Genomic DNA, 22,072 nt, shown 5'->3' on the forward strand with positions numbered 1-22,072 from the left:
CACGGGCTGTCTGTTGTGTATTGTTTATGCCTCGGTGTGTTGAGGTGATATTGGGCATTACGAATGTTCTGCATAATTACTCTGGAATGGCTCTTACCTCATTAAGCGACAATAGGTTACTATCTAGGGGGATGGGGGGTCCAGGGTTACGAGGTAGGAGGGGTTTAAACGGCTGAAGTGTGAGAAATAGTTCTTACCTTATTAAGTGGTCATGGGTTGCTATCCGTGGGGCAAGGCGGGGTGCGCTGTGGGGAATATTCCTGTGCCATCATTGCCACACAAAAAAGTATCTTTTTACTGGTTTGCGCAGAAAAATACAATCTCCACACACAAAAAAATAATAATAATAATAAAAATAAAATTTAAAAATTGCTCATGAAAAGGTAATTGGACAGCATAGGGATAAACTGGAGTAGAAAGTCGAGTGCATCAAAGCCACTGAAAGGGTGGAGGCATGTGGTTAGTAAGTCCAGAAGAACAGTTAGCATGAAAATCACTGCAATTATTTTTTCTTTATACTGACAGGATCAGTTATTCCTCCCTTGAGCTTGAGAGATAGGGCACCCAAGTTTGAAGCTCTTTCAGAGAGGTTGCTGGCTGGGGAACACACAGACAGCATGTGGTCAGACTCTGGGTGAATGACACACAAGAAACTGATTAAGATAAAAGAATGATGCAATGTTCAGCCTTCCAGACATGGCATTGATCAGTAAAACATATTGGAGTAAATACTGTGTGCCAAAAACATTCATTTAAATTTATAATGAAATAATTTTAAAACATACAACGCAATGTCCTTCACTCGATCCTGTAAAGAAACAGTTAGGTAAACACACACACACATGCACCTCTGACAGCTTAGACGGGAAAGTGCTGTGCTGCCAGGCTTCACGACCTGACAGGCGCCGGGTCGAGCCCCACTCAGGCTGTTTTTTTTCACTGACTAAGGAGTGGTTACTGTCCCCTCTTGAGCAAGGAGGATGGGTGTATGTGAGATCCTGACAGTACCCAGAGATCGGCTATTGAGCCTTATAGTTGCTCTAATCGGAAGAGTACTTGCTTGCGATTGCAAGTCCAACTCATGATCAGGCCATGGTGGTAAACACACACACACACACACACACACACACACACACACACATACACAATTACATACACACACACACACACACATTTCCAGGTGATGTGTTTGGGTGTGAGGTTCAACCCATACCCAAAGATCCATCACTTGCAAGCTCCAAGTTCATTTGGCGATCGTGAGTCCAGCGCGAAGTCAGATCATGGTGAATCACACACGCACACACACACACACACACACACTTGCTAAGAGGGAGGAGAAACACACTGACATGAGGGGTCACATTTTAATTTTCTGCAAAATTTAACAAGGTTTATTTTCAGTTCACATGACAGAAAACTAGACCTTCCATGTGACAGTGTTGGGGAATTTTATTTTTTTTAAAGAGGTGATCCATACATGAACACACGAAGACAAGCAATCACTGACTAGTTGTAGGGACATGACACCAAGCTATGACTAGAGATCATTTACACATACATGCAGCCATACAGTCTGACTAATAAGGGGTCACCAGAATTCACAAGGACTAATATGCAAACCTAAGAATTAATTTTCTCATACACACACAAAAAATCATTTAGTTCACCAAACCTTTGTTCTTACATTTTAGAATCATGATGGCTTTCCTAGTTTCTCTAAATACCTCAAGTAAAAAGTTTTTGTACCTGTTGTTTCGTACTATGTTAGTGTCTGCAGCGTTTTGTCAAGACCAACAGGTAAAGTCTTCTCTACATGTCGAGGTTTAGATAAGAAACATGTATGAAGCACCCGCGCCTGCTATACCATATTGTTCATTAATTTACTAAACACTAATATTTAGCTACAGTCAGCTTCCCCTTCAACACCATCACACATGAATCCAAACCTAGTTGTGGCCTTTAATTTGATCACATTAACACGATTGTAAGTCTATAAAACACAACCATGAGGAGACACCCACACACACCCACACACACACAGGTTTGATTGAAGGGGAGGCTGAGAAGTCCTCTTGTAGGTTCTAGTTGTCATGAGCTGTTCGGTTCGGGCAGTTTTCTTCTGTGGTCTCACTTCATCCAAAATCCAGGACAGTACACAAGATGACACTTCACTGGTGGGCAATTTATCCTGAAAGTGGAGGAATGTTTTGACATTGTCCAAAACTCCCCTTTCAATGTCTTTGTAAAGGGAAAGTCTCTTCTCACAATTGAGAAAAATACACTTCTAATGATGAAGTTCTCTTATAGTAAAATCAAAAGCATTCTATCTTCAGAGAGGATTTACAGTCTTTAGTACCAACTTGACGAAACGTGGTTACTAACTTCTGCACCCCATCATTCTTAAGTTGCATGTCCCTTCCTGTGTGTCAAAACAATCTGACAGGCTTAAAATAATTATAGAAGCTGACAAATGCAAACTATATTGCTCTCTGAGGTTCAGTAAGTGTAAGAAATTGTCAAAGGATAAAATCTAGTAATATACTTATGAGCTTGTGGAGGAAATGCAATCCATGAAACTCAGCTTGTAAGTTTTATGACAAGTGACCTCACTGCAACTAAAACAGTTGACATCAGAATTTGACATGAATGACATCATTATAAGTTTTTAATCCTGAACCACTTCTTTGGAGAGGAAAAAAAGGCATTGCTTTCTTAAGAAGTAGTATGTTAACTGAGGTGCAAAGACAAGAAAAATGCTTTGATATATATCAAGCAATTTTTTCTATCTTCCAAATAATTGTCCCATTGGTAAATTGTCATTTTCTCAAATATAGTGTCCCCATCCCATGCTTAAAATATCAGTATGTATCTGGGTCCATGCATTATTAATGCCATTGTAAAATTCACTGAATTTTCTTGGAATGATTATACAACATAGCACTGCTGTGGCCTTTATTTATTTATTTTTTAGGTATTGTGTAAGCTCCTTTTGAAACATCAGGAGGTTTTGATCTAAATATGTTTACATGAATGCACTGAATACCAACTATTTATTTTTGATAAATGGAGGAGGATAGGCCTACACCTCAAACTAAACTTTTTAAGATAGATTTTAAGATAAGTTTTCAATGGATTGTTTTCCAAGTGTTTAGTCAATGTTTGTTGTTTCTAAATAACAAAATGAGACATTCATAATGATATTTCAATTTATTTATCTGTTATGAATGTTCAAGAGTAAAGATTATGAAGCAAAATAAGGAAGAGAAGAAAACCATAAACTCAGGGCATGAGGTGAGGACCTGGCTAGAATTGTTTATGCAGGAGGTAGCAATCCTACAAATACTTCAAGGTAAAACTTAAATCCTAGGAAAAAGGACAAAGCAGTTCTACTTTCAGTAATTTCAGTCCCAGCCAAACATAATTAACTCCATAAGCAAAATTCTAATTCTAATGAAGTCTAAATTAAAAATGTAAGGTTTTCATTATGTTTGTTCAGACTGGTCAAGTGCTTGCTTTAATCAGTCACATGACAGCATGACTAAAGGACCTAGGAGCTGATTTCTATGGAGTTTGTGTGCAAGGCATTTCATTTTTACCCTCCTATGCAAAAGGGATCAACAATATACAGCTAAAATAATAAATGTTATCAGGAATGTTACTGCAACAAATCAGATTAATCGAGATACACTATTAAATAGACTAGTGTACTAAGTCAGATTAAATTAGTGCAATGTTAACTGTGGCTAAGACACTGAGATAACTTCAGCACATAGAATCTTTTTGTAATGAGGAGCACAGCCGAAGTACAGCTTTTGTTGTAGAAACTATGATGACCTGCATGTGGCAGAGCAACAACTCACAGGAACCTATATATGCCTCAGGCTCTCCCCTTTTGAAAACACAAGAAGACCAATGAAGATATGAAATTCTGAGCTGGTTACCAATGTCACTTATTTTATTTTAGCGGACATTTAAAGAATGAAATTATCTGATACTCATGATTGTAATTTAGTCGAGAGATCATAAACCTGGAATTATTCAGTAATAAACAACTGTCTACAGGTGTGCCTGATGCAAACTGAAAGACTGTGTGTTAAAATGGTGCTGACTTTTCTCAATGCTTTGTTATAACTAAAAGTCTACTCTCTACTAGGATTTCTAACTGACACTGATATGTCAATTCATTACTAAGAGCACAAAAGGTGGAACTCATAAGTATACTTTAAGAATTCCATCTAAAAAGGTTATTTATATTTATGTAAGAAATAAATGCACTAAGTCTTAGGATACTGTTCATATTCACAGGTTAGCTATTGGTAAAAATTTACTGATGAATATTATGGAAAATCAACCAAATCATGGGAACACACCCTGTGCAATTCAAAGGTTCATTGCAAACCACCACCCACGGACTGATGTAATGGAAGATAGCTTACAGTACTACTTGATCCGTTACTAGAGGAAAGCTGAGAGGGCTTCCGAGAAACATCAAGCATAGTACAGTTCACATCCTACACTGGTTTTTAGTTACCCCAAGAAACTCACAAAAGTATAAAAAAACAATAATAATAATAATTCATGTGAGAGTAGAAGCAAGTGTGGGATTATGGACACCACCCACTTTGCACAATAACAATCAGGGGAGGGTGGTTGGCAGGGTCAAGAGAGGGAAGAGGGGATAGTTTAGGAGTGATATTGCTTCACACTAAAATTTACATCATGACATGGTTCATTCTTTTCAAAACAGTAAATTGTTATTAAAACACTGTATAATAATTATTCACCACTTAGGCTTGCCCTAGTACAACAGGACAGCATGTTTGTAATAATTAGGAGAATAGAGTAAATGAGGCACCTTCGATGTGTGGTCAACTGTGCTATTGTCACATTGCCAGCAGGTCTGCAGCCACTCAACAAAACAAACACTCTCTAGCTGTGATGACCAACCAAATGTTCAAAGGAACCATCGTCAGCCTCATACACCATGTCTGCAAACCTACATTACTTGCATGTTTTGTATCAAATGGTACAAAATATTTGGCCGTCTGACACTTATGCCTCAGCACTCGCCAACTTTTGGGGGGAAGAGTGACATTTGTTTTAACACAATGAAACATTGTTATATTAAATTTTGTTTCCTTCATAATTTCAACCATGTACTTCCTTGTACAAGCCTTAGTGGTCTAAGCGATGAAGTACAATTTATTGTTTTGAAGATGATGAACCTACCATGAATATGATATTCCAAGATAACAATGAACCTTGGGATTGCCAGGGTTAAGTTTTAAACTAAAGACTGCCATAGAATTATAATGGAAACTGAAACTGCAAGGAAAAAAGTTATTTATGAAAGAAATTAATAGGACAAGAAATTATTGTTTATTGCATTTTTAAGATGATTTTTAAAACATTTTCCCCATGATACAGCACTGCTTTCCATTTGACCCGCCAGAGTGAAAACATGGCTGTATGGAACCACTCAAATAAGGCAAATGTGTGCCTTAACACACTAGATCCTCTCTAGAAGTAAAGAGTAATAGTGCATAGAGAGTGTACTTAAAATAATGTAACTGCATACACAAGATGTGGGAGTGAACATCTCGTATAAAACAATTTATTAACACAGATAACATGGCAGAGAACAGTCTGATGACCAGTAACACATAACTACCAGGCTGTATCTGCCCGGTCTAGTCACTACCCTGTGCCTCCCGCCTCTAGGTCTGGTGTGTGGTTCAAATCTGTAAACTATCTGTATAATTGGTAATATTTTTATATCTACATATTTCTACAAGATGATAATGTAAGCAAAGCTATTTGTAAGAAATTTAAAAGACATTACTGATAATTTCAAATTAAGCAACTATAAACATAAATAAGCCCCTATGATTTTTCCTTCTTATGCTGATAACCACAATTATTTTTAATTAAGTAAAATTAAAATGATATACAGCATTCTAGGATGCTAGGTTTGATCAGTTTACCAAAGAAAAGTATTATAGAGAGGATCTACTGTTTGCACTTACATCTTGTATGTGAAGGTGGCGGTAATGTTGTATACATAATGAACGAAGTTTAATAGTGAGTGAAGTGTTGTGTGAGACTAGTTAAGTTATAAAGTCACATTACTCCCACTGGTTGTTAAGTAATAAAGTCACATTACTCCCACTGGTTGTTAAGTAATAAAGTCACATTACTCCCACTGCTTGTTAAGTTATAAAGTCACATTACTCCCACTGGTTGTTAAGTAATAAAGTCACATTACTCCCACTGCTTGTTAAGTTATAAAGTCACATTACTCCCACTGCTTGTTAAGTAATAAAGTCACATTACTCCCACTGCTTGTTAAGTAATAAAGTCACATTTCTCCCACTGCTTGTTAAGTTATAAAGTCACATTACTCCCACTGGTTAAGTCTCAAAAGTCATGTCAGCAACAGGTATGCTTACTGAGTGTCCTGCACACCTGTTCTAGTCTCTCCTCACTGCTGCCATCTCCCCTCCAAGACTGGAAAGAATGACCTAATGTTGTGTAAGGGGAGACGGAAGCTTGCAGGTTGGTGGGCTGCCAGTTCATGCACAGGCAAACGCTAAGTCACACAACACACACATGGATGCACACGCCACAAGTATTGAGAACTTCTACTCAACAGCTTGTGTATAATTTAATTTTCTTTATCAAAAATTACTTTCACAGTATACAAGAGAACCTCTTTTCAAAAATTTACCTGTCAAAATAAGACTGATTATATAAATGTATTGAATTGATGTGTGAATCCCTTTCATAGCTAGGTGTGATAGATACAGGATAATGAAAGAGGACCTATGTGAGGGGTTATTCCTACACTTGCTGACATGGACTTCATAATCTTGAATGATCATACAACTCGGCAGGTTCACTGTGGAGTACTATGGCCCCTTGACCTATTCTAATAAGCCTGCCAACCTTGGTGTTGTCCACAAACTTCTTTACATCATAACTTAATTCAAAGTCCCAATTATTAATTTAAATAATAAACAACCATGGACCCAGTATGACACCCCAAAAGACCTCACTCATTAACAACCCTAGTCAGAATTTTCACTATTAACCCGGTAGCAGTGACGGGCCAAATTTGTGGCTTTACCGTGTAGCAGTGACGGGCCAAATTTGTGCCATGATTTAAACCCCTCAAAATAGATGATACATAAACTGACCACAAATGCTTTGATATATATTATGAAATGGTTTGTGTGAGTGATGATTTTTTCTCATTTTTTTCGCTCAGAGGGACCATTAAGAAACATCATCCCCGTAGCTACCGGGTTAATCTGAGTTCTTTTTATTATAACAAAGCTTGCCTTAATCCAGTTTGGCACCTCAACTCCAATCCCATGAGCCTTTACTTTTTTCATTTCGAAGGTGGGATATTTTATCAAAATGTCGAGATGTATAATTTCAAGATAATCAAATAATAGTATGGCATGGAAGACTCCTCCCCTTTTAAATTTGCATTTCAATGTGCCAAGTCTGATCCATTAAAAGAAAAATATACGCAACTAACAGCAGTGGCACCAAATCAAAATAATAAGACTAAGTTGCACTATAAGGAGGTTCTACTGTATAAATAATAATCACCACAAAATATTATAATTTCAACTTCATGATGACTTATAATGATTCCAAATTTTACTGCCAAAACAAGAAGAGCACAGCACCAGCTTCCTCACTCCAGGCCCCTGTTCATTAAAATGACATACAGCAGTAATAGCTGTCAAACTAGTTATTACATGACACCTCAAATATAACCTAAAGGAGACTAAATCAATTAATGGCAAAGTAGGACACTAATATTGTTTGATGTGACATGAAAATAAAAGTCTTCTCGCTTAGGAACAGGGGCTGAGGGAGGAGTGAGTCAGCGCAGAGTAGCTGTGTGAGGATCAGGAGCTGTGGCAAGGTCTTGCATGGCCACACTACTTCACCAAGCCAGTTGGCCTTGTGCGTTCACAGGCGAAGCATGATACAAATTACTTCCAGAGATGTTATGGCAGGGTACAAAGCTGATTGCAATTTTTTTTTTGTAACACTTGAAAACTACATGTGACTTTGGATAGAAACAAAGTCATAACAATCACAGGTCCCATTTTCTGCATGGGCAGGGCAGGGAGCCAAGAAAGTTTGAAAATGCAAAAAATATTGGGCCAAATTTTTTTACTTTCTCTCTACAAGGTGTTGCTTACAGAGTCACACTTAAGTCCTTATGTACACACTTCTTGCCCCTATGACATGCTCTGTTCTGAGCTGCTCCACTTCCACACCACAGCGTCCCAATATGAGCCTTAACTCTGACCCTATGCAACATCTCAGTGCAATCAATCCACAGCTCATAGTCTCTGTAAACCGCTTGACACCAATTCACACAATCCCTAATGTGCCTTTCACCCTCCTGAGCATTTTGGCATCCCTGAGACAAAGCTTCATTCCCTCCAAACACACACTTTACTATTTTCTCTTCATCCATCCTAACTAAATATCCAAATTTATCTTAACATTCCCTCATCTACTCTTTTTAACCCGATAGCAGCGACGGGCCAAATTTGTGCCATGATATAAACCCCAAAAAACAGATGATACATAATCTGACCACAAATGTTTTGATATATATTATGAAATGGTTTGTGTGAGGGGTGATTTTTTCTCTTTTTTCTCGCTTGGAGGGACCATTAAGAAACATGATCCCCGCTGCTACCGGGTTAACATGGATCTTGCACAGCCACCTCTCTCTCACACCACCTAGTTTCTCACCTGGTCCTCCCTCCTGACTCAACACACTGACTCTTACATCCAACACATACACCTTTCTCTTACCAGCATTCATTATCCAATCTTCATGTTGGTGACTGGTGGCATCACATTCATTGCATATAACACTTTTGCCACCAATGACATTTCCCTTTCTCTTCCATGCATTATGCAAGGCTCCAATCACCACTGACCCCTCCACACCCTGAGCCTCAGTTCCAAGTTCATCTTGTCATAACTGGCTACATCTACTCCAAAGTACCTGAAGCACTCCACTTCCTCCAACTGCCGGGTCTCACACAACCTCCCATGTCCTCCATCCCTGCAGCACTCACCATCACCTGACTCTTTGCTACATTTACCTTCAATTTTTGCCACCTACATACATTCCAAAATTCTTAGACAGGTCAATTTTTGTTCAGACAAAAAAGTTTATAATTTAATGGGCATGAAATGGACTCAATAAGGTAGCTAACAAATCAAGCAGACAAATCTTAAAACTTCTCTGGTAGTGACCTTGGTAGAAGCCTTTAATGTAAGCATTGGTACAACTATGTCAAGTCTTTCTAAGGAAACCACTTCAGTCTAGTCTGAAAAGGAAATTGTAAACTACAGGAACTCTTATATTTCTAGCATTTTCTGATCTCAAAAATTACCAAAAAGGTAAATGTATAAATAGATAAATTTTAAAAGATCAGTGACATTGAAATGTTACCTTGCTTTATTATAAGTTCTGGATAGTGTATGTTGACTCTTTACTTTTGAAACCACAAACCAGATATATTATTATTATTATTATTATTATTAGAAAATTTTATACATACACATATATATATATATATATATATATATATATATATATATATATATATATATATATATATATATATATATATATATATATATATATATATATATATATATATATATATATATATATATATATTCAAGGAAACATTAGCATTGTCACTGCCTTTGAAAAACTGGAAAGGATCTTAAATAAAGGGGTGAACAAACAGACCTGTGGACAGAAACAGTCAGAAGTCACAGTGAGGAGGTGCAGAGGGTACAAGAGACAGCCGTCCCGTGTGACTGAAAGCACTAATACTCACGGCAAACAGGTTGGGGTCTGTTAGTGGACTCTCACGCTACTTATGCCACACATTCGGCTCCTTCAGTCTCGTTTGTTTTTCCCGTTACCATTTTTTACTGCATCGGCGCCTTTCTCAGCAGCAGCACCCTTCTTGCCAGCCAGGGTCTGTGCCAAGCTGTCCCAGATGCCTCCCATAAAGATGGCGCAGAACAGGTTCTCAAATGGTATGAAGGGGTCGTGGATGCCCAGCAGCAGGGAGGAAAGCTGAAAGAAGTAAAGGGGGCATTAAATAGCTATGACCTTACTACTCACTGGTTTACTAACAGAGAAGAATCCAGACAAAACTATTACATGATAAAACGGACTTGAAAAAAATGCAGGTTTTCCAATTAAAACACATAATAATTAATATCCTTTCTTCCTTCTCCTACTACAACCAGATCTTGCACTCTGGTGCTCTCTGCTCTAACTCTAGGGTTTTACAAACTTGATAGTCTGCTCTCTCTTATGCCACACCAACTTATCAGTAATTCTAACTTAAGAATGCTGATTCACCGGTTTTACAGTATGATATGTACAGTTATCATACAACTGGCAAAAATCAGCAATTTGTCACATTCTTGACAATGCTATCAATAACATCATGATGGCTGAAAAAAATAACTTGGAGGGAAGAATCCTAGACAATGCTGACCATCAAGTCAAACTCATGAAAATAAAAGTGAAAATAGGTGCCATATGAAAAGGCAGTGGTATTATTTCTGTGTTACTGGCTGACAGCAGGAAGTATTGGTGCAATGCAAGGCAGCTGCAATGTATGACAGTTGTGGCCTATGTTACATTGTGATGCTGTAAGGAAAGTGGGTGTAGCCACATAAGGTACATACTCCTTATCACAAGAGATCCTTTGAAAAAAGATTGTATGGGTTACCCTTAACTAAGAGGGAAAAAAAATCAGCATAGAAGCAATTGTAAGATGTAATGTCAATACAACCCAACAAACACGAAGGAGCCACTACCTTGAAGTAGACAAAGAAGATGCAGATCCCAAAGTAGACAAGAGCGTGGGGAGCGGAGATGAGGTCCGTCTTCTTGTCCAACACGAAGATGATGGCAGCAGCAATAGAGGCCTTGGTGGGGCTGGAACGGAGAAAAATAATGACGAGCCACCCGAGGCAAGGATGCCTTCCTCAACTAGTTTTCCTACCAACTTAACCCGGTAGCAGCGGGGATCACGTTTCTTAATGGTCCCTCCAAGCGAGAAAAATGAGAAAAAATCACCCCTCACACAAACCATTTCATAATATATATCAAAGCTTTTGTGATCAGATTATGCATCATCTATTTTGGGGGGTTTATATCATGGCACAAATTTGGCCCGTCGCTGCTACACAGTAAAGCCACTAATTTGGCCCGTCGCTGCTACCGGGTTAAGGAACAAACACACAGTAAATAAGTAAATAAATAAATACATAAGTAAATAAGAGGTATATATGAATTGATTATACATAGGGTAGGATCTATATTTTGGCAATTAAACATTACTACAAAAGTGTCAAAAATTTAAATTAACAAAATGGTGACATTGTTTTACATGTTAATTAAAGGGTCAACATAGTTTTCTTAGCCAAAACTATTCTTCCTCATTTACTAATAAACTAAAAAATATACTTTTTATCCTGTGAAAGGAGTTGAAGTACTCTTCTCTAAGCTTTATAATGTCTTCCTGTCCACCCAGTGCCCTTAACCCTCTCGCGCACCAAGAAGTTTCGTAAGTTTTCTTTCCGATACCTCATTTGTGGCGTATCTGTGCGCCTTGCACAAACCTGCTTAGTATCAAGTTTACATCCCATACAGACTCATAAGTAGGTACATATTATATACCACTAGACTCGCAAGGAATTTATCTGTAAGGTGATTACATAAAAGCTCCATTAAATAGATAATTTAAGGCATTTTATCCTATGAAAATAAAAATAAACCAAGAATAAATGTTCCCAACAAAAAAAAAAATTCATGTACATTTTATGTGCTACACTTCATTTGAACTGTCTTTTAACAAGCTTGACAATGGTGGTATTATCATTCCAAAATGTAAATTAGATCCTGAGAAAGTAATGGAAAACTGAAATCATCACGCTAACACCGATGATGGAGTCACCCCTCAGCAACACAAGTTATCCTATGTACGGGAAACTCTCCACAGAAAATGGAGTCAGAGACAGCGAGCGAACACCCTCCCTGACGCGCAAATACCGACTCATTTACCACTTGCTCGGCCTATCTATGGTAGAGACAAAGTTGCCAATTGCTTACTTTCATAAAACTTATGCTCATCTTTGACGCACCAAAAATTGACGCACTTCCACCAAAAAACTTTATTTTCTATAAATTTATATAAGTTTTTTGACACACATGTGTGTCAAGTCATTTTTCGCATGAAGACATTTTGATGTATATATGTGTCTGGTGCGCAAGAGGGTTAAATTCTAGCATGAACATGTGGAGTACTCACAAGGTGGGCTGCATCACCTCGACGGCAGTTGGAGTCCAGACACCACGCATCAACCTCTCCATGATCTTGAGGAAGCCTGCGCCGTTACCTGTGGAAAGAAGAGGTTCAGTCATTCCTATCTGGGGAACAATAACTGCAATACTTTTGCTTTAGTTCATTTGCTTTTGCTCTTATATTCCTTGATTATTTTTTTTAATGCAGAGCAATAGACAGACAAAAAAATGAACAAATGGTCGACACAAACTTTCATGCCCTCCTTAATACACGCAGGTGGGCAACAAAGATTTTCTAACATATCTTGCTTGTTAATTGAGTGGTGCCAGTATATATGTGACCCCCACCTTATGAACAGACTACATTCCTGGATAACAATTTGATAAACAAGTCTTATTGTGTGAACCTATTACAACATGTGTTAATTTGAGTTTTGTTCCAGGACCCCACTTTTTTCCTAATTATCCCAAATTGATTCCTTTCTTGCTCAATCTTCATCAATACTTATGTATTTTATGAGTAACCTTTAATGTACAACTATATCTACAACTGAACATGAAGATGGCTGTCAAGACGCTGTGGAGCAGGTGCTGCTGTAATCAATGCTGCATGTTATAGTTTACTGCACCTTGGCTACCTGTACAGCATGTTACTGGCTAAAATTACTCCTGGGAAAGAATTTGTTAAGAGAATTTTAGCATTTGCTAAGTGGGGAAGGGCAGTAAAATGTGACTTTTGTTAAATCAAATTTTTTTATGCAAACGTTTGTAAAGCAAGGTTTGCATGAACTTGTTAATGGAGTGCTTGAAAAATTACAAGAAACAAAACAAAATTACTTTAAAACAAAGCAGAAGAATGGTAACCAAACAATATAAAACCAGTAGAAGTTGTGGACAACAAACCCTTGATGGTGCCGATGAGAATCATGCTGAGGTAGCCGGTGGGGAACACCTTGGCGGCGTGTGACACACCGTCGTTGATCTTCTTTACCCTGAAAGACATCACATTCTATCTGAGCTCCAATGCAGATGCAGGTTTATGTGCTCTCTCTCTCTCTCTCTCTCTCTCTCTCTCTCTCTCTCTCTCTCTCTCTCTCTCTCTCTCTCTCTCTCTCTCTCTCTCTCTCTCTCTCTCTCTCTCTCTCTCTCTCTCTCTCTCTCTCTCTCTCTCTCTCTCTCTCTCTCTCTCTCTCTCTCTCTCTCTCTCTCTCTCTCTCTCTCTCTCTCTCTCTCTCTGACTGAGGTCAAAACAAGGACCACAAAACTGCAAAGGATACAAGAACAAATTGATGAAAACTAGATGCATGAGTATTGTCAGTAAATACATATTTCTGCACTGAGGCACAGATGCTTGGAATGGATTAGAGAAGTGTTTGTAGCAGAGAGTATTCACAAATTAAAAGAAAGGCTGGACAAATGTAGAAATGGAGAAAGGATGGTATGAGTATAGCTTGTATATACAACCAGAAAACAAGACCTCACCTGTAAACTTCCTTCATAGCAGCTAGAAGAACCTTGATGGGGAGGAACTTGCCAATCTTGTACCCGATGTCAAAGGGAGAGTAGAAGATGATGTACCTAAAAGACACAAACTTGGATTATATCATAAACTTATCTTAGTCAATATGAGCACCCATGCATGCACACACACACACACACACACACACACACACACACACACAGTTGATTGTTTTACCAAATAAAATCAGATGAGGTCATGATGCATCACAGGGTTGTTAACCAAACCATGCTGCTGCAGGATTTTGAAGAGGTTAATACAGTACGTATATAAATTCATGCAGAAATGTAACAAAGTTACCATTTATATGAAATTCTGATAAAATGAACATACTCTGAAATTATTAGGAAATTATAAAGACATTGCAGTATTCTAGTTTAGACAGTTTTAGAACACTTCAAAAGGTTGGGTTTGAAATTTGTTAAATTTATAGTCATTTTTTAAAGATTAGTTTGTACTCATGAGGCTTTGCTGCCTCATTGGCTGAACAGAACATATCCAAACATTTTAATTGATAAGATTGATATACATATATACATATACTGGAGGGAACTCACTTTTTATATATCAAAACTAAAGTTTCCGGATACAATTCTGATAAGTTCACCACTTTTTGGTTTTAATATATTTACTTCCATAATACAATGCATCAATTAAATGATATTAACTTGTTTTGCATCAGAATAAGGCAACATTTTTCCTTTCTTTTACATAGTAATGATTCAGGCAGCCTCATTATAAGTATACCGACCATTATCATAACAGGACAACTTATAAGGTAAGAAAGCAATGAACTGCAGAGACCATCCATGTTATTACCCCTCCCAACCTAAGCAGTTACAACTCACCAGACAGCAGTGGCCAGAAGCAGTTGTTGGTTATTCTTGAGGACTCCAAGGATAGGCTCTCCCAGAAGGAAGTTGGTAAGAAGGCCACCAGAAAAGATAGTAAGCATTGAGGAAAACCAGTTTGCCAGGGGGTGCTTGCGAGAGAACGGAAGGGAGCCTGTACGGGAGGGGGAGGCTGGTTAGATAGTGCCCTAGGAGTGAGGCATGGGAAGACTACAACATATGATCTGTATTGTAATGAGAGAGAGAGAGAGAGAGAGAGAGAGAGAGAGAGAGAGCACCCGTCTCTACACTAAATATTGTATACTGTTGTACACGGCAAAAACTATGCTGATGAGTAGCAAATTAGAGTGACTAATATTTAATTGTAATGAAGCAAGTATTACTCCCAGGAGTCAGAGATGAAATAATTTGTCTAACTCTAAATGAAGACCAAAACAAGAGAGTCTGAAAGGCCCTTCCATATCAATGCATTAGACTCAATTTGCCAACAACTTTAATCCTCCTCTTCATACTATCTATTCACAGTATAATATGAAGTAACTATTAGTATTTTAGATGACTAATTTACATACTTTTCTATTTATATCCAGCCACACATACACACATTATCAGTTATTCTATTTCAGTTATATACAGAAATAGTTTTCATAATTCAGTACATTCTCCTTGTACTGCATGTTATTTTTTCTGAACATTTTCATGCAGTTCAGTAAGTGTGCAGTGTTTTGTAGTGTGTGCCCCTGTGATAAAAAAGGGTTAACATATCAGCACCCCACATGCCCCGACATGAAATCTGAGCCGTGTCTGTACATTCATTGGACAAGCTGGGTAAATGAGCAACCGGCACCCTTTTGGAGACTGTGCGACAGGGTAAATTTAGACAAGGGCAGGAGGGGGCCACCACACAGGTCTGGTGGGAGCCAACACCTGCCTGCTTCTCTCTCTGCCACTGCCACACTGTCTCTGTTTCCTCCCCTACTCCACTCTCAACTTCTTGGAGAGTACCTTTATGCTAACCTCCATCTTTGAACTATTCAGTGTATCTGAATCATGTAGAAAAGCAGAGTTAGAATGTACATGACAGATTTGCTGTATTATGTAAAGGCAATATAATGTAGAAGAGACACAGCTAAGGTGTGTGGGAGGGTCTGCTCAACTAACAATAAAAGTATATATAGCTCCTAGCTCAACCGTCTGCCTTCCCATAAAACCTTTCTACTTTTATGGCTTTCTCTTCCTAGTAATAAAATGAACATTTTCAGTGTTCTGTCATCACACCGCCCTTGATAAAAAGCTGTCCAGTTTATTGAACAAGCTACCTGGGATAATGACATGTAGGAGCTTCACTAGTGACTAGAGGTCTGGACACTTTCAGCGGAGAAGCAATCCAATCACAGTGATGCCATTTTGCACCATCTATACGTAATTCATTCTCACCTTTAGATTTTTTCTCTAACTTCCCCTGTATTATGTGGAAAATGTGGCCTCTACCTTTGCCAAAGTTTTCACATGTGCTTGCATGTCCTTGCTTGCTTACCTGATGCTAGAATTATCAAATCTAAATTTTATAAATTTCTAGTCAGGCACACGGCCATGAAATTAGTACTCTGTGACCTTATTCCAAGACATACTAAATCTCAAACATGTAATTTCACCCTCAATGTTCATCTTTCCAAACCTATTTACTAACATCAAGAAAGGGAAGGATACCCTAAACCTCAAATGATATGGAAGGCTTGTGAGGGGGTAGGGAGGGGGAACTGTCATATGGTCATGATCTGATCAAGTGCTGGACTCATGATTGCCAGCAAGTTGCCTCCCTCTGGACCTCATTAACCAACTTATGGAGAAAACTGGAGCCACCACTTATCAGGAGGGCATAGCAACCCCTCCTTGTCAGCAGAAAACCTGTCAGTCTCAAGAAGGCACGAACCTCAGCCTGCTGGAAAGGCAAACTGAGAGCTCAAGTACCCATGAATCGTGTGTGTGTGTGTGTGTGTGTGTGTGTGTGTGTATTTACTTATTTTAAGTATTCAGGGCCTGAGCTCAAGCTTGGATAGTCCTGTCTTTCAATCTATATTTGTCCAACTTTCCCTTCACTTTATGGACACTGCCCGCTTCAACAATGTCTTTGTTTAGTTCCTTCCATGTATCCACACTCCTGTATGGAAAACTGTACTTCTTTAAGTCTTCAAACAAGTCCCCTTTCTCAATTTCTTACTTGTCCTCTTAGTTCCCTCCTCCCTTCCATCTCGATGAAATCATTTCTATCCAACACGTCCAGTCCACCTGTATTCCTGTACAAGCTAGCAGGTCTCCTCTTTCTTTTCTTTCTTCCAGTGTTGGTAAGCCCAGTTCCTCCAATCTAGTCTTGTATGACAGACTTGATAGTTCTGGTACCATCTTAGGTGCAATCCTTGCAATGCTTTTGAGTTTCCTTATATCCTTTTTCTTGTGTGGTGACCAAGCAACTGTGTGTGTTTGAGTGAGCGCATATGCATGTGCATGCGAATGTGTGTGTGTGTGTGTGTGTGTGTGTGTATACTGAAAAGTCGTCTAGTGCTCACAGGTTCATCCCAAATGCTCTTGGCACACAGGCCAAGGCAGTTGCACCACCATCATTGCTACTACCATATTTACCTTCCAACAAAGGCACCACTCTCCTTTACATGTCACTCCTGCCTCCATCATTGAGTGGACTTATGAGTTATTTCTTGACCACCTTCCGTCATTAGTGGTGGTGGTGGGGTGATCAAAAATTAGGTCAAGAGATATTTCTATTCTTGGAATAAACAGTTTGGCAATTTCTACCTACAGCAGCAGCCACAGCATACCTATCAAGGAAGCACAATGACCTTGACAGTGTTGCTTAGAGTTGGCTGTAGCTACATTTTGATAAAGTAATTCTTGGATTTTTTTGTTGTAATTCAAACATTGGTAGTGGAGTGGACTTCAAAGTGTTATCATTCCACTAAAACTTTTTCTTTCTGAACTCTTAAGACATCAAAATATGTAAACTTCATAAAAACAGCCCCTAACAGTGACATTTTCTCAATTATTTCTAACACCTGGGAGTTGAGACTTACAAACCAGGCTCAAGATTAGTGCGATAGTATTGAAAATGTCTTATCAGCACCACGTTATCAGCTCCATAAAATCTGTCACTTTATACCTATATCCCCCCTATAGATTCCAGTGATAAAAATCTCATAAAAAAAGATAAAAAAATAATAAAAAATGATAGCAACCATTCTCTAGATTCAATTTTGGCCAATATGAGGGTGATACACATTCTTTGGCACACACCGTTCAATTTAACATACTAAGCCTTTATTGTGGCTGTGGCTCCTAGAGTTCATAGACTGAGAGTAGCAACAACACAAAATTTGCACGCCATCTTTGTGTCACCTTTCCCTACACTTTTCCAAAATGCACATGCTTCCCATTCTCTTAGGTTCACAGTCATACCAGTCATCCACTGAAAGTGAACACACCCATCTGACATGCACATCTTACCCTGACAGCCAGAGGAGAGCCAGTGGACAGTGAGCTCTGAGAGGCTTACCGAGATATATTTTGTCTACTCCAACATGTGTCACCATCCCACCGTTACAGTTTTATGTTTGGCCATAAGAAGGCTACAGGAAATGGTTAATTTCCTGATGAGAGGTAAAGTTAGGAGCATATGCTATAGCTGCACAGAATGGCAATGCTCATCTCTGTCCCACTGGCAGAGAATTCATTAACCCAACACAGGACCAGTGTAACATCAAAGTTTCCTTGACAACCTGACCACCTCCTCCTCCTCAGTATTGTCTTCCATCACAGGCTTTATTGCACTGCTACATGGGGTCAGGGACACATTGACAGGCCTGGAAGACCTTGCTGAGTCATCCTCCCAGCAACCTACAGCCCACCCAATGGCAGGAAATACCACAGGAAATAAATGCAAAAATTTATACACATGACACTATTGACCAGCATGAAAATGTGTAAATTTTATGTACTGGTGCAAAACTTGAACCAAAGCAATCAAAATAGTGAGGATTTCATATTGAAATAATAAAAGGGGTAAATACTCTGAAACATCAACAGAGTGAAATATATAATGAATAGCTAACTGCTGAACAACAGGGGTTTCCAGTGCTTCCATTTCAATGTCCCTCAACACTTCTTCCTTGAAAACTCCTTTTACTATCATATCACTTTCCACCTTCCACCAAGCATTTGTTTATAATTTCAGCTTATTCCTTTTGCCTTCTCATACATTTCTTAAGTCTTAGATTTATGGATTCCTGTTTCATATAACACTTGACTTGTTCAACTCATTTTCATGTGTGGTTGTCCATGAGTGCATTAGCTATGTAATTCAGGCTTAAAACTGCCTGGTCCTCCTGTCTTCTCATTTATTATTATTCTCATACAACTTGTCAATGATTTTTTGCTATGTGTTCTCATTGCTTTAACTTTGTTTTGTATGGAAATGCCATTTCAAAATGTTATCTCAACTCTCCTCTGTATGATATCATTTCCCTTCATAGTGCTGGCTGGTTCTTATCTCTTTGACCATTCCATATTACTTCACTTTTTGGATCCTCTATATGTCTTGCTCAAACTCATCACTGTATTCCCTTTTATATGTATCTGTGTCACTACACATCATGTTTTTACATACAGTATATGTTTCAGAACAGTTCGTAATCCTTTCCCTGTCTTGCTTAAACTCTATCAGTGTATTACCTTTCAATTTTTTAACTCCATATTCTGCATACTACATTACCATTTTTTACATATACGCAGTACTCCAATTGTTTACAATCTCTACTTCAGCAGTTTTGCCTGAGATTTCTCCTTTATGGTCATTGTAGAAATTTGATCTTTGCTTATTTAATTTTTTTCTGTAATTTGTTTATGTAGTTCCACATCAGTTTCTTTTCTCAAAATTTCTTTTTAGCTAGAAGTCTTACGGTGGATTGACTTGCCCCACAGTGTTATGGACTCGCTCAGCACGAGTATATGGCGGTGTTGATGCCTGTGTAGAAGGACAAAGATCCGGACTTTCAAGTCCCTTGTGCTCCTTGTCTTACTCCAAGGCTGTGAGACATGGACACGAAGTGGGGACTTGGAGTCAGAGAGGCAGATTGATGCCTTTGGTAATAAATGTCTACGCAGAATCATGGAATATCGCTAGAATGACTTTGTGTCAAACCAGCGACTACTCCGAGACTGATTCGACATATATTACCTGCATGGTCCGTCAATACCAACTCCGGCTATATGGGCACGTGGCACATTACCCTGAAGCTGACCCTGCTCATCGGGTTGTTGCTGTAAGAGACAATCCTGAGTGGAGGAGACCAAGGGAATGCCCATGGAGTTTGTGGCTTGAGCAAGTTGACAGATCCTGCCAGGAGGCCCTCAGGATGGGAAGGGGGCCTGCATGGAGACTCGCCCGGAGAGACCCTCAGACTTGGCATCATAGGGTGGGTGAGGCGACGTGCCCCCAAGCATAGCCCACATTGACTGATTGATGGATTTTATTTTATGTAGTACACACTCTTATATATTCATTTGTATTTTTCTCTTTTTTTTTCTATGTTGTAAAAGAAATAAGCCTTGCTCACTCTACAATACCAGGGTCCCCTTGGCCCCTTCCACTCTTACAGAACCATCCTGGTGAGAAGTGTTAACTTCTGGGTAGCATGCCACATGCCCTGAGTTGGTGTTCATAGACTATGCAGATTTGATTCAGCCTCACACAATATCATTCCAGCAATATCCCATGCTTCTGCATGGTGCTTATTACCAAAGGCATCAATCAACCTCTTCAAGTTGGTATTAAGTGTCCATGTCTCAGCCATGAGTACCTAAGACAGGAAACCCAAGCAGTTGAACCTGTAGTCCGAACCAATCACCTGTAAGACGTCTTGGTGAGACCCACTGTTGTTTAGCACTATGCTACTGCCTCCACGGTGTAGTGGTTAGCATGCTTAGCTACAAATCTGCAGGCCTGGGTTCAATTCCCTGCCCAGCAGTCAGAATGGAGCTCACCCAGCTGCTTGTTCTCCCTTTTGGGCTGGTCAGTAAATGGGGAGCTGAGGAAACATTGGGAAGGGAGGCTGTGGTAACCCAGATGTCACACCTGTCCTGTCTCCCAGGGCAATGGGTCCCTACCCACCTTTGGCTCAAGGGCCAATAAGACAGAGATGAGAACTGTGACCACTCACAGCTATACTGTATATATTTCAAAGTCCTCTCCATACATGTAACAAACTGTACAGTTTCATCCATTAAGCCTCAAAAATTAACAAAATGCAACATAAAGTGAAATCTCTATGTTGTCCCTAACAAACGTTTAGCACTATTGGCTATGGCTACTAAAACTGTAACCTGCCGCCGCTAAGAATAGGAACTTGGTGCCACAAAAATAGTGACCTATCACCTCTGAAATGGTAACCCGTCCCCACTCATTTAATTACTCATAATATTATCTCACAACCATGTAATTTTTGACAAACTGAATAAATCAAAATGAATCCTTGCAGTACAGGATCAATGAGAAAGTGTCAAACACCGGAGTGAGACAAAAAGCTTATCAGATAACACCAATATCACATAGTTTCCTGTGTCATTATCACAACATTGTGTTAATTTCATGCTACTAAGTAAATTCACCAGATTTATCAAAATGTATTCATTTCATACAAACTTCATATTGAATTCCTCAAAGCTGCAATAAAAAAAAATGAGGGCAATTAAACCGATTTCACTTTCTCCCTAAAACCTTAAAGGTCAAGGAAATACACATTCACCATAGAGAGAGAGAGAGAGCTCACCTGTGCCCAGGTCCTCCCTCACATACAGGCAGCACAGGGTACAGTGGGCTATGTCAGTACAGGTACATTTTAAGCTTTGTGACCTGGTTGGCCATTTCTAGGAATGCTTCAGGATCCATGGCGCCTTGTCCTCCTGCTGCTGCTGTGCTGGGGGCTGTACTCTCGCTGGCTGGCTCCTGTGGCTCCTGCTGGCTCTCCCTTCACTCCGGCACTGCTCACACTGCCTCCCGCGGCCTGCCTCGCACAGCTGGGCCGGCTGCCAGCGCTGACAGGGAGACTTTCCCTTAACTCGGGAATTTACCCTGCCCGTGTTTCCAGGGGAGCCAAACAACAACAAAAAAGCTCAATGTTCACCCGTGGCAAATTATGCAGGCAAAACACATTTTCCGATCGAATTATTGTCTCGCTTCTCAAATGATTGTCTTCAGCCAATAACATACAATTAAGCATTTCTCTCTGGGCAGCACAGCCGCCTCAGTGA

General features: G+C 39.2%; 1 pseudogene; it reads right to left on the reverse strand.

Moving 5' to 3' along the window:
- Window positions 1–1,350: 1,350 nt before the first annotated feature.
- On the reverse strand, window positions 1,351–21,710 carry LOC126988707 (trimeric intracellular cation channel type 1B.1-like; annotated as a pseudogene).
- Window positions 21,711–22,072: the final 362 nt, after the last annotated feature.

Source organism: Eriocheir sinensis, chromosome 70 (assembly GCF_024679095.1).
Source record: "Eriocheir sinensis breed Jianghai 21 chromosome 70, ASM2467909v1, whole genome shotgun sequence".
NCBI classification, from domain to species: Eukaryota; Metazoa; Arthropoda; class Malacostraca; order Decapoda; family Varunidae; genus Eriocheir; species Eriocheir sinensis.